Here is a 14,388-nt window from a genome sequence, read left to right as displayed (position 1 = left end):
TTGGTATCTGCCATTCATTTTGGTAAATTCTCAGTTGTTATCATTTCAAGTATTTCTTCTGTTTGTTTCTCTCTCTTCTCCTGGCATTCCCATCACATGCATGTTATACCTTTTGTGGTTGTGCCATAATGCCTGGATATTCTTTTATTTCCCCATCCCATTCTCCAACACATTTTTTTTCAACTTTTGCAATTTCTGTTGAGGTATCCTCAAACTCAGATATTCTTTCTTTAGCTGGGTCCAGTCTTTTAGTAATCCCATCAAAGGTAGTCTTCATTTCTGTTATGATATTTTTAGCTCTATCCTTTTTTTTCCCCTTAGGAGTGCCATCTTTCTGAGCACATTACCCATCTGTTCTTGTGTGTTGTCTGCTATATTCATTAGTGGTCTTAGTAGCTTAGTCATATTTTTGTTAGATTCCAGCCTGATCATTCCAACATCCCTGCCATATCAGAGTTCACTTCTAATGCTTGCTCTATCTCTTCAAACTGTCTTCTGACTCTTAGCATGCCTTGTAATTTTTTTCTTGGTTGTCAAACAGGATGTGCTAGATGAAAGCAACTGCTTTAAATAGGCCTTGAGTGATGTGATGTGTGGTGGGAGACAAAGCATTCCATCTATTGCTTGTGATCAGTGCTCAGTCTTCTACAAACCATTGCCTCTGGACAGTGACCCTAGCAGGTGTTCCTTGGTTTCCCAACCCAATTGCCAAAGTGGGCTGGGATGTCCAGGATGGCTATGCTGGCTGGAGTCAGTTATGTCCCATCCCTGATCAGTTAGGCTCTGGTAGAAGCCCAGCAGATCAGGTTCTGGTTAAATAGTTTCTCCAGAGAGCAGACTTTGTTAAGAAAGAAAGAATGTTGTGGCATATTTCCTTTCTCCCTTCCACATGCCTCCAGCAGGAGAGGATTTTCCTCCAAACCCCCTGTCAGAACCAAGTCAAGTTCTGGGGGAACGAGGTGTCACAAAATGGAGGCCTTCTATGAGGTGTCACAAAATGGAGGCCTTCTATGACTAAGCCTCCTGGGCATTTTCAATTATTACAGTTATCTATATTGGATCTCTAGAAACTCATCATTCTGTGGGGTTTTTTTTTTTCCTTGCTTGCTTGCTTTTTTTAACCTACAAAGATTGAAACCAAGACATTTGCACGGAGTTATATCCCCAGCCCTTTTAAATTTTTATTATTTTGAGATAGGTCCTCCCTCTGTCCCTAAATTGCCTAAGCCAAGCTTGAGCTTGCAATTCTCCTACCTCAGCCTCCCAGAGTGTTGAGATTACAGGTGTGCTCCACCATACCTACCTTATTATTCTGTTCAAGGTTTCCTACCCTGCCTTGCCTTGGTTCCTGCAGACGTTTCTGCTCCAGTAAGTTATGATTCTTTGTATTTTCCTGTCTGTTCCCTGTGACTTACTTATGGATCTAAGAAAAAGTTGTCGATTTTTCAGGTTTTAGTTTTTCTTGGGATAGAACAGTGATTTCCAAGCTTCTTGCATGCTGGACCAACTATTATTATTTCTTTCACACCTATCACTAAATAACGTTGCATCTCCTACTGTGAGAGTTCCACTACATGTTTTCACAAATTCCATTTTAACTTAGTCACACTGTTCATGGGAAGGGTAAATCTTTAATTACCCGTATACTTTAGAAAACATGACCACTCGACTCTACTGCTGCTATGTTTCTTTTTTTTTTCTGGGACAAGGGAAGTTTGCAGAAGATACAGAGCTCTGCCACGCAGTACCTTGTATCACCTGAGAAACTGCTCATTTTCTCAATCTTTTAAAATAAAGCTAATGAGAATATCCCTATACCAAGAATGTTCCAGTTGTACACATAAAGCCAAAGAGTATGACTCTTCAACTTGTATTAAAATAGAAATAGCCATCACAACCTTGCCAGCTTGGAGGAAAAGGCAATAAGAGTAGCAAAACATCTCAGGAATGCTTTACAAAGAAGGTCTGAGGCCACTCCCCTCTTAATCAGTGATTTTTCTTACTCTAATGAAACCCAGATGCTTCCAATAAAAAGAATGGCTGGTGTTCAAGCCATTTGCTAATTCTGCCTAGAGGTAGAGAGAAAGGAAAAAAAGCTGTGCCTCACATCATTAATTTTAAATATCCTATTTTGTTTTATTTTCAGAATGAAATGGTATGGAACAGTGTAATGAGCAATAGAAATATGGAACCAAGAAGCAATTATATCTTCAAAAGAGCAAAATGAGAGCCAATAAAAGGCCTTGCGCAAGTTAGCATACAAACAGGCAGATCAGAACCTCATTTACAGAGTCCAAATACATGCCTTTTGGTTATGTCTGTAAATTATCTTCCACAAAAATCATGTTATACTACTGGAGAATCATTTCTGGGCTACAATAAAAATTGGATTTCTCAAGAGGCCCTCAAACGTCTCAAATTTAATTTCTCCAACACTGAGTACTTGCTGGGACAGCAAGATAAATAAGGACTAATGTCTACCTTCAAAGTACTTACAGTCTAGTTAAGAAGACAGAGTCATACGTAGGTAAGTCTAATGTGATGTATGCTGGGTTACAAAAATGATGGCATATTTAATTCTGCTTGAAAAGCTAAGCAGGAAAAGAAGCCATGCAGGCCAAGAAAAGATGGGACCAGCTGGAAGATCTGGAGGCCAGATATTTAATCACTGTATCAGAAAAGTACCCAAGAGTTCCTTTGGAGTAGAAAGGCACCAAAATTTAGCTGCTAACTGAATTCTGAGGCTAAAGCAAAGGTCCTCACAAATGAGCTGGTGCTAATTTAAATTGTCTTGTGCAAAAACTGGAGCTAGACCTATGAAATGTATAAGTGTAACATCCAAAACTGGCCTTATAAAATGGAACAAAGTACCCAAACTCTTATATGAAGATGCGGTTCAGAGCTGTGCATCTCAGGGGGCCAGGTTCAGGTAATCCTGAAACCATCCCAACAAGGAAAACAAAGCAGGGGAAAAATTTGTTATGGATGGTGAGTTGTCATACAAGAATTATGAGTTGTATGAGTTGTCATACAAGAATAAAGCATATGAAGATATGCATAATAATGAGAGCTAGTTGACAGGCTCAACAAGTAGGACAAATTACATTTCTGAAAATAGGAATAATGAAGTACTTTCTAACATTATATCATTATTGCTTAGAATACTGTGAGGTAAATGAAGAAATTTTTGTTTTGTTTTGATGTAATCCTGGGGATTAAATCTAAGGCATTCAAACTGAGCTGAATGCTCAGCTTATTTTTATTTTTTATTTCAGACAGGATCTGGATAAGTCACTGAGGCTGGGCTTGAACTTGTGATTCTCCTGCCCCATCCTCCCTGAGTGCTGGGATTACAGGCATGCACCACCAGCCTGGCTGGAAATTGCATTCTTAAATTGGCAATAGGTTATTAAAAAGTCATATATAAAAGTGTACCAAAAATAATTGAGAACAAAAACTTGAGTTGGGCATTGTGGCTCATGCTGTAATTCTAGCTACTTAGGAAGCAGAGATAGAAGGAACCCAAGTTCAAGGCCAGCCTGGACAACTTAGTGAGATCCTTAGTGATTTAAAATTTTAAAAATAAAATAAAAATGGCTGGGGGTGTAGCTCAGCTCTAGGGCACTTATCTAGCATGCATAAGACCCTAGGTTTAGCCCCTAGTACTAAAAACAATTTTAGATTTAAAAAAAATCTTAGTAGATATGTTTAAGTAGTAGCCCACACAAAGGAAAAAATCAGAATATTGGACAATGGAACTAAATAAATATGGTAAGGGCTGGCTAAATACTCACCAATTCCATTTCCTCTCATTGGCACATAAGAAAACTTTCTTTCCTGGATGCCTTTCCAGTGAAAATGGAGCCATGTGACTGGACTGTGAATGAGAATATGTATAACTTGTAGTCTGGAGCAAACATCTCAGATGAGCATCATCCTTAGAGATCATGACACCGCATGTGGATGACAGGAAGTTCTATTTCTGAGTCATAGCTTGAAGGAAATCTGTCAGTTGTTCCCTAACCCATGTCAAACTGTAACAAAAGACAGAAATAAACTTTCATTTTCATTTCTGAGTTCATTTGTTGTGCAACATAGCATAGTAAATCACTGTGGGATATGGAATATATAGTAAATCACCTCAAATGCAATAAAAAGAAGATAAATACATACAACAACAAAATAGATGATCAATCAAGAAATTTTAAACTATGTATAATTGGTGTTTCAGATAGAGAAAAATAAAGTGAAGGGAAGGAAATATAACAAGGGAAATAAAGTTTTCAAGAACTCAAGGAAGATGTAAATCCTTAGACTAAAGACAAAATTATTCAATATACTGAATTATTTTCACTAGTAAAATTTCACTAAGTTTGCCAAAAAGAAAGACAGACAGACAGACAGAAAGAAGACAAATTTCAAGTTTAGATACACACTGCAGTGTTCTGTACACCCTTCCTTCGTTAGTTTATTCATAGCAGCAATATTTTTAAGATCCCTTGATATGTCATATTCGTTGTTAGGAAGTGGCAGTTTGTTTACCAGTGAATGGGAAGTCAGGTGAGTTGTTGGCAGAGCATAGTATAGAGAAAGAAGGGATTCGATTGAAAACATCCTTACATGAACTACCATAGTACATTTAAAAAGATGCTAATAACACCCGGGCATGGTAGAGTACATGCCTGTAATCCCGGCATTCTGAGAGGCTGAGGCAAGAGGATTACAAGTCAAATCCACCTTGACTTGTGATCCTCCAAAAAAAAAGTCTTAAAAAAAATCAGTCAGTCAGTCAATCAAGAACTGGGGTTTGAGCTCAGTGAAAAAACCCCAGAGGTGCAATCCCCAGTATAAAAAAAAAAAATGCTAATAACCAAGTAAAGTTAGAATGAAAGAAACACAAACAAATAACCAAGTAGTTAGACACCATACTTTGAACTAATATGTTTGAAAAATACCTCAAAACCTTAGAATAGCTCTCTGGATGGTTGTAAGAATGAGGAAAGGTTTTCCTAAAGACAAATCCTTGCTCTATTCACCCATCTGTAATATCAGCACAGCTTTGAGGAGCCATAGATTTTGAAATGACAAAAGCTTTTGCATCCCTCTCTCCAATAGACACAAAAGAAAGGAAGTGTGTTAGCCAGGTAGCACCGGGGCTGTAATCTATTTGTTTACTTATGATGTACTGCCTTTCTTAACACTTTAGAACTTTCTTTTCATTATGTCACGGCCAGGTTTTTATTGTGATGAATGGGAAAATTGGTAAAATGCAAAACTAAAGAAGAAAAATCAGGCAGAAAATGGGGCAGAGCCACGGGCAATGCAGGCAAGAATGTACAGGGGCAGACACAGGGGAGAGCAGCAGAGTGGCTGAACTGTGAGGGGTGAGAAATGGCCAGGTGTCTGAGGCAGAAAAGAAGAAAGAACAGAGAAGCATCTGTCGTCATGAGGAATGGAGCCACAGAAAGAGATTAAGAAAGAGAACTTTTGGAAAGTCTTTCTCAATCTTTACAGTGAAAACTACTTACTCTGAAAGAAGAGATTGAAGAAGATTTCAGAAAATGGAAAGATATTCCTTGCTCATGGATTGGAAGAACCAACATTGTGAAAATGGCCATACTACCAAAATTATTGTACAGATTCAATGAAATCCCAATTAAAATATCATTAGCATACCTCACAGATCTACCAAAAACATTCCTAAAATTCATCTGGAACCAGAAGAGACCCAGAATAGCAAAAGCAATCCTGGGCAACAAAGACAAATCATGTGACATCACAATCCCTGACTTGAAATTATACAAGCCCACTGTGATAAAATTGGCATGATATTGGCAAAAAAACAGACCTTAGGACCAGTGGAACAGACTGGAAGGTGCACCCACATCTACAAACACACTCAACCAACTTATTTTTGACAAAGGGGCCAAACAAGTTCACTGGAAGAAAGATAGCCTCTTTCATAAATGATTCTGGAAAAACTGGCCCACCACATGTCGAAAACTGAATCTAGACCCATGTCTATTACCATGCACCAAACTCAAATCAAAATGGATCAAAGATTTAAATATGAAAACAGAAACACAAAATTTACTGGAAGAGAAAGTAGGTAAAAATCTTGAAGACATAGGGGTAGGCAAAGAGTTCATGAACAAAAACCAAATTGCATGGGAAATACTTCAAAGAATCAACAACTGCGATCTCATCTTAATGAAAAGCTTTTGCACATCTAGAGAAATCACCAACAGAGTAAAAAGAAAACCCACAAATTGGGAAAAAATTTTAGGTGACTGTCCCTCAGACAAAGGACTTCTATCTAGAGCATATAAAGAGCCAAAAAAAAAAAAAAAATCAGCTCCCCCCAAATTTAAAGACCCAATCCCAAAATGGGCATCTGAGATGAATACACACTTCTAAGATAAAGAAACACAAATGGCAAATAGATACATGAAAAAAATGTTCAACATCATTAATCATTCGAGAAATGCAAATTAAAACAACACTGAGATTTCATCTCACCCCAGAGAGAATGGCTATCATTAAGAAATCAACCAATAACAAATGCTGGCAAGGCTGTGGGGAAAAAGGAACCCTTCTCCACTGTTGGTGGGAGTGTAGACTGGTGCAACCCCTGTGGAAATAAATCTGGAGATTCCTCAGTAAACTAGGCCTAGAGATTCCATTCAACCCAGCTATCTCCCTTTTGGGTAGCTTTCCAGAAGAACTACAAACATCATACCACAGCGATATATGTGCACCCATGTTTATAGCTGCTCAATTTGTAATAGCTAAATCGTGGAAGCAACACAAATGCCCATCCACTAAGAAATGGATAAAAAAGATGTGGTATTTTTATATAATGGAATGTTGCTCAGCTACAAAGAAAGATAAACTTGAGGCTTTCATAGGTAAATGGATGCAACTAGAGTCCATACTCATAAGTGAAATAAATCAGACCAGCATGAGTAAATACCATATTGTCTCACTAGTGTAGGAACCTGAAAGAGTAAATAAAATTTGAAAGGTATAATAGATATTGTGAAAGGGAAAGAAACTGTTCAAAGGGAGGGAACAACTAGGGGGAGGGAAAAGAGAAATAGAAAGAAGGAAAAAATATGAATACACACACACACACAGGATGACTGAGAGAGTCTTACTATTGATTTCTATTGCTTTATTGAAAGGAACAGTTAATGTTTAATTGTTTGATCAACCTTAAATGCCTATATTTGTTTAACTGAGTAACCAATTTGAAGATAACAATATGTAATGCAGTATCTATTGTTAATCTATCACCTTGTCTGAAACTCTGCATTGCTTCTATTGTTTGGGTGTTGTTTTGTTTATGTTTGTTTGTTTGTTAATATGTTTTCATTCTTTATCCTTAAAAAATAAAAAAATAAAGTCTTTCTCTAGCTCTTTGTGCAGTTGCACAACCTATCGAATTCCTGCTTTGAGACTTCACAATGAAGACTGGTGTTACTTGGCAGTGTGTTTGAAGTCATATTTCTGCTCCGTTTTAAGGTAGTACTGATGGATGTGGGCTATAAAAGAGCCCAATTCTATTTGGGTTACATATTCATGCACTGTTTCCTAATAGTAGAAATCCCAAGGATACAGTACCCCCAACTGTAAAAGGAACCTGTTGCTCTGGAGTAACAGAGAGGAGCAATCAGCAGAAGTTCAGGAGCAGTAACTATCTAGAGGAGGAGCACAGGACAGTGTGGGCTCATGGAGGCAGATTTCATCCACTTCATCACTTTAAGCCAATCCATTCTTGTCCAAATGATCACAAGGCTCTGGCAAAATTAGATGAGACTTCACTAATATAAATTATGGTCAGGGAAAAATTTGTTCAAGATGAAGCTGTTGCCCACAGTGTTGGGGCTATGCTAAGAGAGTCACTACCCTTGAGGCTTTCTTAGAATGTGGGAGGGAGTGGGAGAACAGTCTTTGAAGAAGCTTAAAGACTGCAGAAATTCTGGGGGTGGGGAGGAAGATGGAGCTCCCCCGAGATGCAGTCATCACAGCACTGGCAGGCAGGTGGGCCGTGAGGGAAAACCTGTGTGGAGCAGGGTCTTTATTCTTCCTACATGGGAGGATTGAGGCAAATGCCAAGCACTCCCCCTGGCAGAAAGAGAATTTGTGTATAGGTAGCAGTGGTCCCTTCTCTGGAGACCTTGGCCTTTCTGTAGCTGGAACTGTCTGACAACTCACTCTGAAGTATGGAAATCGCTCTCACTTCCCAAGTCTCCATACAGCCATAGACCTTCTAAGCTGGCCCCCATAATCTCTTGTGACCACTCAAAGAACTCAAATGGGGATTGTAAACAGCTCAGAATGTGAGTGGTGATAGTATGTTTTGATAACTGATTTCAGTTACATTCAGAGTCAGAATATCTAGGCAACAAGCAAAGCTTTGATTCTCAGTTCTTTCAGGGAGAGCAGGAGCTCCTCTCAGGGCAGCCGAGTTGTGGATGTCCCCGTGCCCAAGCTGATATACCTTTTTATGCCCATTTATTCCCAGATCACACAGCAGTTTCCTCTAGATTCAGCAGGCTGTGCATGCTATCCACCAGATTATGTTAGATAACTTGATGGTGGAAGCTTTGGCCCGGCCCAAGATCCCACTCTGATCCCAGAGGATATAGGGATTGGTCACTGAGATGTCTTCCCTACAGGGTTTCTCTCATACACATGTGATCTTCTACCTCCTGGGTAGCTAAGACACAGCCTCATTCTTTCTAACATAACAGATGCTGGGTGGCTACTCAAAAGATCCTCACACAGAAAGGTCATGTCTTTTCTAGGTCTCAAACTTTTCTGTCTGTGTATATCAGCTTTGTCACTTTGCTACTGCTGAGTATATCCACAAGGCCCTGCTCTGTCTGTTTCACCACTTTCACACAAACAGTTCCTTTTTGGATGAGTCACTTGCTACAACTTAGTACAAACCTTTCTTGTTTCACTCATAAGCAGGAACCTCTTCCTTTCACACAATAGGTTTGACCATATGTTTTTCTCACATCAATGTGAGACTTCAGCCTTTGAAGACCACATGTAAGAGCTGCTTCCGTTGACTCCATATCTTCCTAGAAACCACCTCTTCCAATTGTGCTGGCTGTTACTTTCAGAGATCAATTTGTTGGGTGTTTGATAGTCATGTATTTTCCCACTAGGCATTTCTATAAAAGGGCTAAAATTCACAGGCAAGATAGCACAGTAATTAAGCATGTGTGTTATGACTTGTGTCTAGATGTCCGCCCAAAACCTCATGCAGTAACAGGTGGTGTTTTTTCAGAGGTGGTTGAATCTAGAGTGTGTGATTAATTCATGGTGTAATGCTAGGATTAAGGGTGGGTGATTACTAAATCAGCCTGCTGATTGGTTTGTCACCCACCCTAAGCCCTGTAGCCTAAATGGAATATAAAAAGGGAAGAAAGAAGCTACTCAGGTCACTTGGACTTGCTGCTTGCTGCCTTCTGCCTGCCCTGCTTTGCCATGGACTATTTCTCCTCTACAATTCCCCTCTGCCAAGCCACCCTGACTTAGAGCCAGCCAACTATGGACTGAAACCTCTGTGAACTATGAGCCAAATAAACCTTTCCTCCTTTAACATTGGGTGTTGGGTATTTTGTCTCAGCAATGAGAAAAGTGACTATCATAGAATTTAGTACCAGAGAAGTGGGGTTGTTGCTGGGACAATACCTGACCATGTGGTTTAGGAGCTTTTGGAAGTGACTTAGAGGAAGAGTTCAGAAATGCTGCCTGAGAAAGCAGCCCTGTAAAGCCTTAGGCTGTACTTGATGGGAGATTCTGGTCAGAGATCTGAAGACCAGGATGCTGATAGAAATGATGCTGGTAAATACCAGGTTCAGGAGATTTCTTCTGGGAAGAAGAACTGAATTGACAGTTGGACTCTAATGTTGTGCATTATGGCTTCACAGAAAGTTTGTCTGCGTTTTGCTCATGTCCAAAGACTTTATCTGAGACTGAGATTAAGGGCAGCAGACTAATTAATCCTGCAGATGAAATTTCAAGGAATGCTGAGGTGATGGCATGACTACTTTGGGGGCTTTTAGCCAGATTTATGTTGAGAATGAAGAGCAAAGAGCTCAGTAGAATGATTCAAAATGTTCTGAGCTTGGCCAGAAAGGAAGATCCAGTAAAGTTGGGGCCTGCAAAAATGGAACAGAAGAGAAATTGATTGTTTAAAAGACTAAAAGAAAAAGCCAAGTATTTCAGAAGAAGACAACAGAAAAGATGACCTGAGGACATTACAAGAACCAGAAGCATTCAGCTTTTGCAGCTCAGAGTTGCAAAGGTGAAAGACTTTGCTTTCAGAAGACAGTCCCAGAGCACTATGTTTCAGAGTGGTGGTGGCTTAGAGATGTTGTTCCTTGGGATTTGGTTCATAGGTACTCATTCCCTACAGCCAAGAGAGAAGGAATCCTGACTATTGCTCTAGTTGACAGCAGATCTTGACATCAAACACGTGGTGCTGGTTTTAGGTGCTTCCAGAATGCAAGAGTTGTGGGGTCAGGAAGGCTTCTACCCAGATTTCAGAAGATGACCTGGAAAACCAGGCATGTGCCCCTGAGAGGGCAGTGTGTGAGGCTGCAAGTGTAAAGATGAAGGTGCAGTGGAGACCCCAGAAGTTTGGAGAAGCCAGGATGTGGATCATCTGAGGAAAACTGCAAGGAGGGTTCAAGTTGGCCCAAGGGAAAAGCCATGAGAGAAAGAGCTACAACCACCAGCAGTGCTGTAGGGGCAGAGCAACTCAAGTGCTTTGGAGTTCACATCTTGCCCCAGATTGCTGCAGATGCTGGACATGGAAATACAGGACTTAATATTTGCCCTGCTGGATTTTGGACTTGCTTTGGTCTCATTTCTTTGTATCCCCCTATTTGTACATTTTGGAGTGGTGATGTCTATCTTGTGACACTGACTTTTGGAAGTGTTTAACTTCCTTTTCATTTGTGCAGGGGCTCACAGGAAAGAGTTGCCTTAAATTTCAGAGACTTTGGACTTGGACTTTTTCAACAATACTGAAACTTTTAGGACCTTGGCAACTTTTGGAGATGGACTAAATGCTTATTGCATAAAGGGATGTGCATGAGTCTTTAGGGGGCCAGAGTGGAACGTTGTGGCTTGTGTCTAGATGTCCCCCCAAAGCCTTCTGCAGTTATAGGGGCTTTTTTAGATGTTGCTGAATCTAGAGTGTGTGATTGGTTCGTGGAGCAATGCAAGGATTAATGGTGCTAGGATTAATGGTGGGTGATTACTAAATCAGTCCACTGATTGGTGGTACTGCCCTAATTCTGGTAGCCTGGATATAACATAAGGGACAGAAAGAGGCTTGTCTTGTCCCTTGCTTCTTGTTTTGCTACCTTCTGTCCAACATTAACTGTTTCTCCTCTGTGATGCCTGTCTGCCATGCTATGCTACCATGGAGCCAGCCAGTTATGGACTGAAACCTTGCAAACTGAGTTAAATAAACTTTTCCTACCTTACTTTGTTGGATATTTTGGATCAAGCTGCTTTCATTGACTCTGTATCTTCCTAAAACGCACCCTTTCCAATTGTTCTGGCTGTCACTTTCAGAGGTCAATTCATTGGGTATTCAAAAGTCATTTCCCCCTCTAAAAAGGCTAAAATTCACAGGCAGGATAGCACAATCACTAAACATGTGGGTTTCTGCTTTGGCCTTTGCTCTCAAACTATAGTACTGTAGACAAGTCTTACTCTCCCTGTTAAGCCTTAATTCTTCCATCTGTAATGTGAGAATAACAAAAGTACATAATTCACAGAATTCTTTTGGGCACTGAGTGATAAGGTGAATGTGGAAAACAGCCTAGCAGTACCTCCATGCTATTTGTTGTTGACATTATTTCTTAGTTTATGCTATCTCCTCAAAAAGTTCACAGGGTAATTACTAGACTCCAGTAGAAGGAAAGATAATGCAAATTACTAATTTCAATTCAAAGTAATAAATGCAACATTCAAATACAATTATGTTCATTATTTATGGATTCTGTATTTGTGAATTTCTGTACTCACTAAAATTTGTTACCCCCGAATCAATATTTACATGCCTGTTGTGGTTGTTCATGGCCATCTGCCAAGCAGTGAAAATTCTGAGTTGTTTAACACACATGCTTAGCTGAGGTCGAACAAGGCAACACTTCACCCTCCTGGTTCAGCTCTTGAAGTGTAAACAAGTACTTTTCATGTTATGTTCAGGGCCATGCTTTTCACATTTCTGTGCTTTTGGTTAGTCTTTTCACTGTTTAAAATGCCCCCACGACAGCTCAGAAAAGCCCTCTTCTGCTCTTAGAAAAGCACAAGAAGGCTGTGATCTGCCTCACAGGGAAAATACCATATGTGTAGATAAGCTTTTTTCAGGCAGAAGTCACAATGCTGTTGGCCCAAGTTCAACTTCAATGAATCCACAATATGTAGTAAATAATGTGTCTTTAAACAGAAACACACATGGAACAACATGTATTTTTATGCAACAAAAATGTTGTGATTGGAGGATGGCAGGAAACTAATGAAGTATTTTCCCTAGGAGGAGTGGTTCCACATTTGTTAATCCAGTATTGTGGTAACTGTAGATATAACTACTGCAAACAACAAGAATCCCTGGAAAAAGAAGTCAGAGAAAGATGGACCTGATCCTATGTTGTCTTGGTTACTATCCTTGTTGCTAAGACAAAGTACCTGACACCCAAAGTTAAGGAAGAAAGGTTTATTTCAGTTCACAGTTGTGGAGGTTTTAGTCCATAGTTGGCTGGCTCCGAGGCAAGGTTGCAGAGCAGAGGGGCATGCCTGAGGAGAAACAGCCCACAGGAAAGCAGTCAGGAGACAGGGAAGAAGCAAGCATCAGCAGCAAGACTGCCTTCCTTCTCTACCTTTATATTCCATCCAGGCTATAAGCCTATCAATTGGTGCTACCCACACTAAAGTGGGGCTTCCATTATCTGCACCCAGGACTATGCTAAATGAGTTTAGCTACCACACACTCTTAATCCCACTATCACATACCCTAGATCCAGCTGCTTCAGAAAAGTCTCACTTATGAGCACAGGAGGCTTTGGGGGAACATCTAGACACAAACCATAACACATGTGCCACGAGGAATCATTAAAGGTTCTTAGGCAGGAGTATGGTGGGAGCAAAAGGCTTTGATAAAACTAAACATTTTCTTTCAGTTACTTGGTAGACTAAAGAATCCAAAGAACCTTCTGTGGAAACATTGAAGGACTGTAGAAATTTCTATATTTTGCAAGGTTATATTTTGTTTTTTCCTTACTTAACACCTTCAAGGACCTCTCAGTGTGCTCAAAACTCATTGCTGCAAATGCCCTCAGCCTTTCTGACTCAGCCTCTGTTTCTCTCTTCAGTCCATCTCTAGCCAGTCCTTGCTGAGATCCTAGAGATCCAGCCACAGAGAACCTCCCCAATTCTTAAAATTGGACAGACTCTTTCTTTCATCCCCAGGTCTCTTTTACACTTTGCCTGGAATGTTTCTCCCTACTCTCAGCCCTCTACTGCCTTCCCTTCTAACTATCCTCAAGTTCTAAGTTTAGAAGTCATTCTCTTCAGGAGATCATGATCATGCACCTTCCTATATGGCAGTTTCTATATGGAATTGTTTTTGCTTAGCTAATTGCCCACTTTTGCTGCCCTAGTCTGTCAGACTGGATAGCCTGGACACCCACTTCCATCTCTCACAGTTCTGGGGCTAGGAGGCCTAACACCAGGTTGCCAGTGGATCTGTGGAGCTTCTTTCCCTTATTTGTTGATGGACATCTTATTGTTATTTACCCACAGGGCAGAAAGCAGAGTACAAGACTAAGCTCCTGTGTCTATTTTTTTTATAAAGGCACTGATCCCATTTATGAATGCTCTACTTCATAACCGAATTTCCTCCTGGAGACCCCTCCTCCCAATACCATCAGATCAGAGGTTAGTTTTGAATATATCAATTTGCAGAGAAACAAACATTCAGCCCACATCACTCACCAGCTCTGAGAGAGCAAGGACCATGTACAACTGATTTACTGTTTATTTTCCCAGTGCCTAGTACCTGACACTTACAAGGTGCTTGTGAGCCCTAGGAGGGTGCAAAGAACAAGTCCACTCTGTGGGACTTGGGCCTTCAGCTCACCCGGCCTGTGAACTGGTGGTGCTCCTCATTACATTAAAGGTAGGGTGTTCCGTCCTCCACTATGGGGACCATACTATTGTCTGGGGGGCAGGTTTCCTTCTACTTCATCCTCTTCTCATAATTATCCGGTTACAAAAGGGTGCTGAGTTTTCTCTCCAGCCAGTAGGGCCCTCTGTGAACTGTGAAAGAGTTGATTCTTCCCAAATGCACTAAGT

This window comes from Chinchilla lanigera, unplaced genomic scaffold, assembly GCF_000276665.1.
Source record: "Chinchilla lanigera isolate Chin_1 unplaced genomic scaffold, ChiLan1.0 scaffold00011, whole genome shotgun sequence".
Classification (NCBI taxonomy): domain Eukaryota; kingdom Metazoa; phylum Chordata; class Mammalia; order Rodentia; family Chinchillidae; genus Chinchilla; species Chinchilla lanigera.
The sequence above is the reverse complement of the archived record's forward strand: the minus strand, read 5'-3'. Positions refer to the sequence as shown.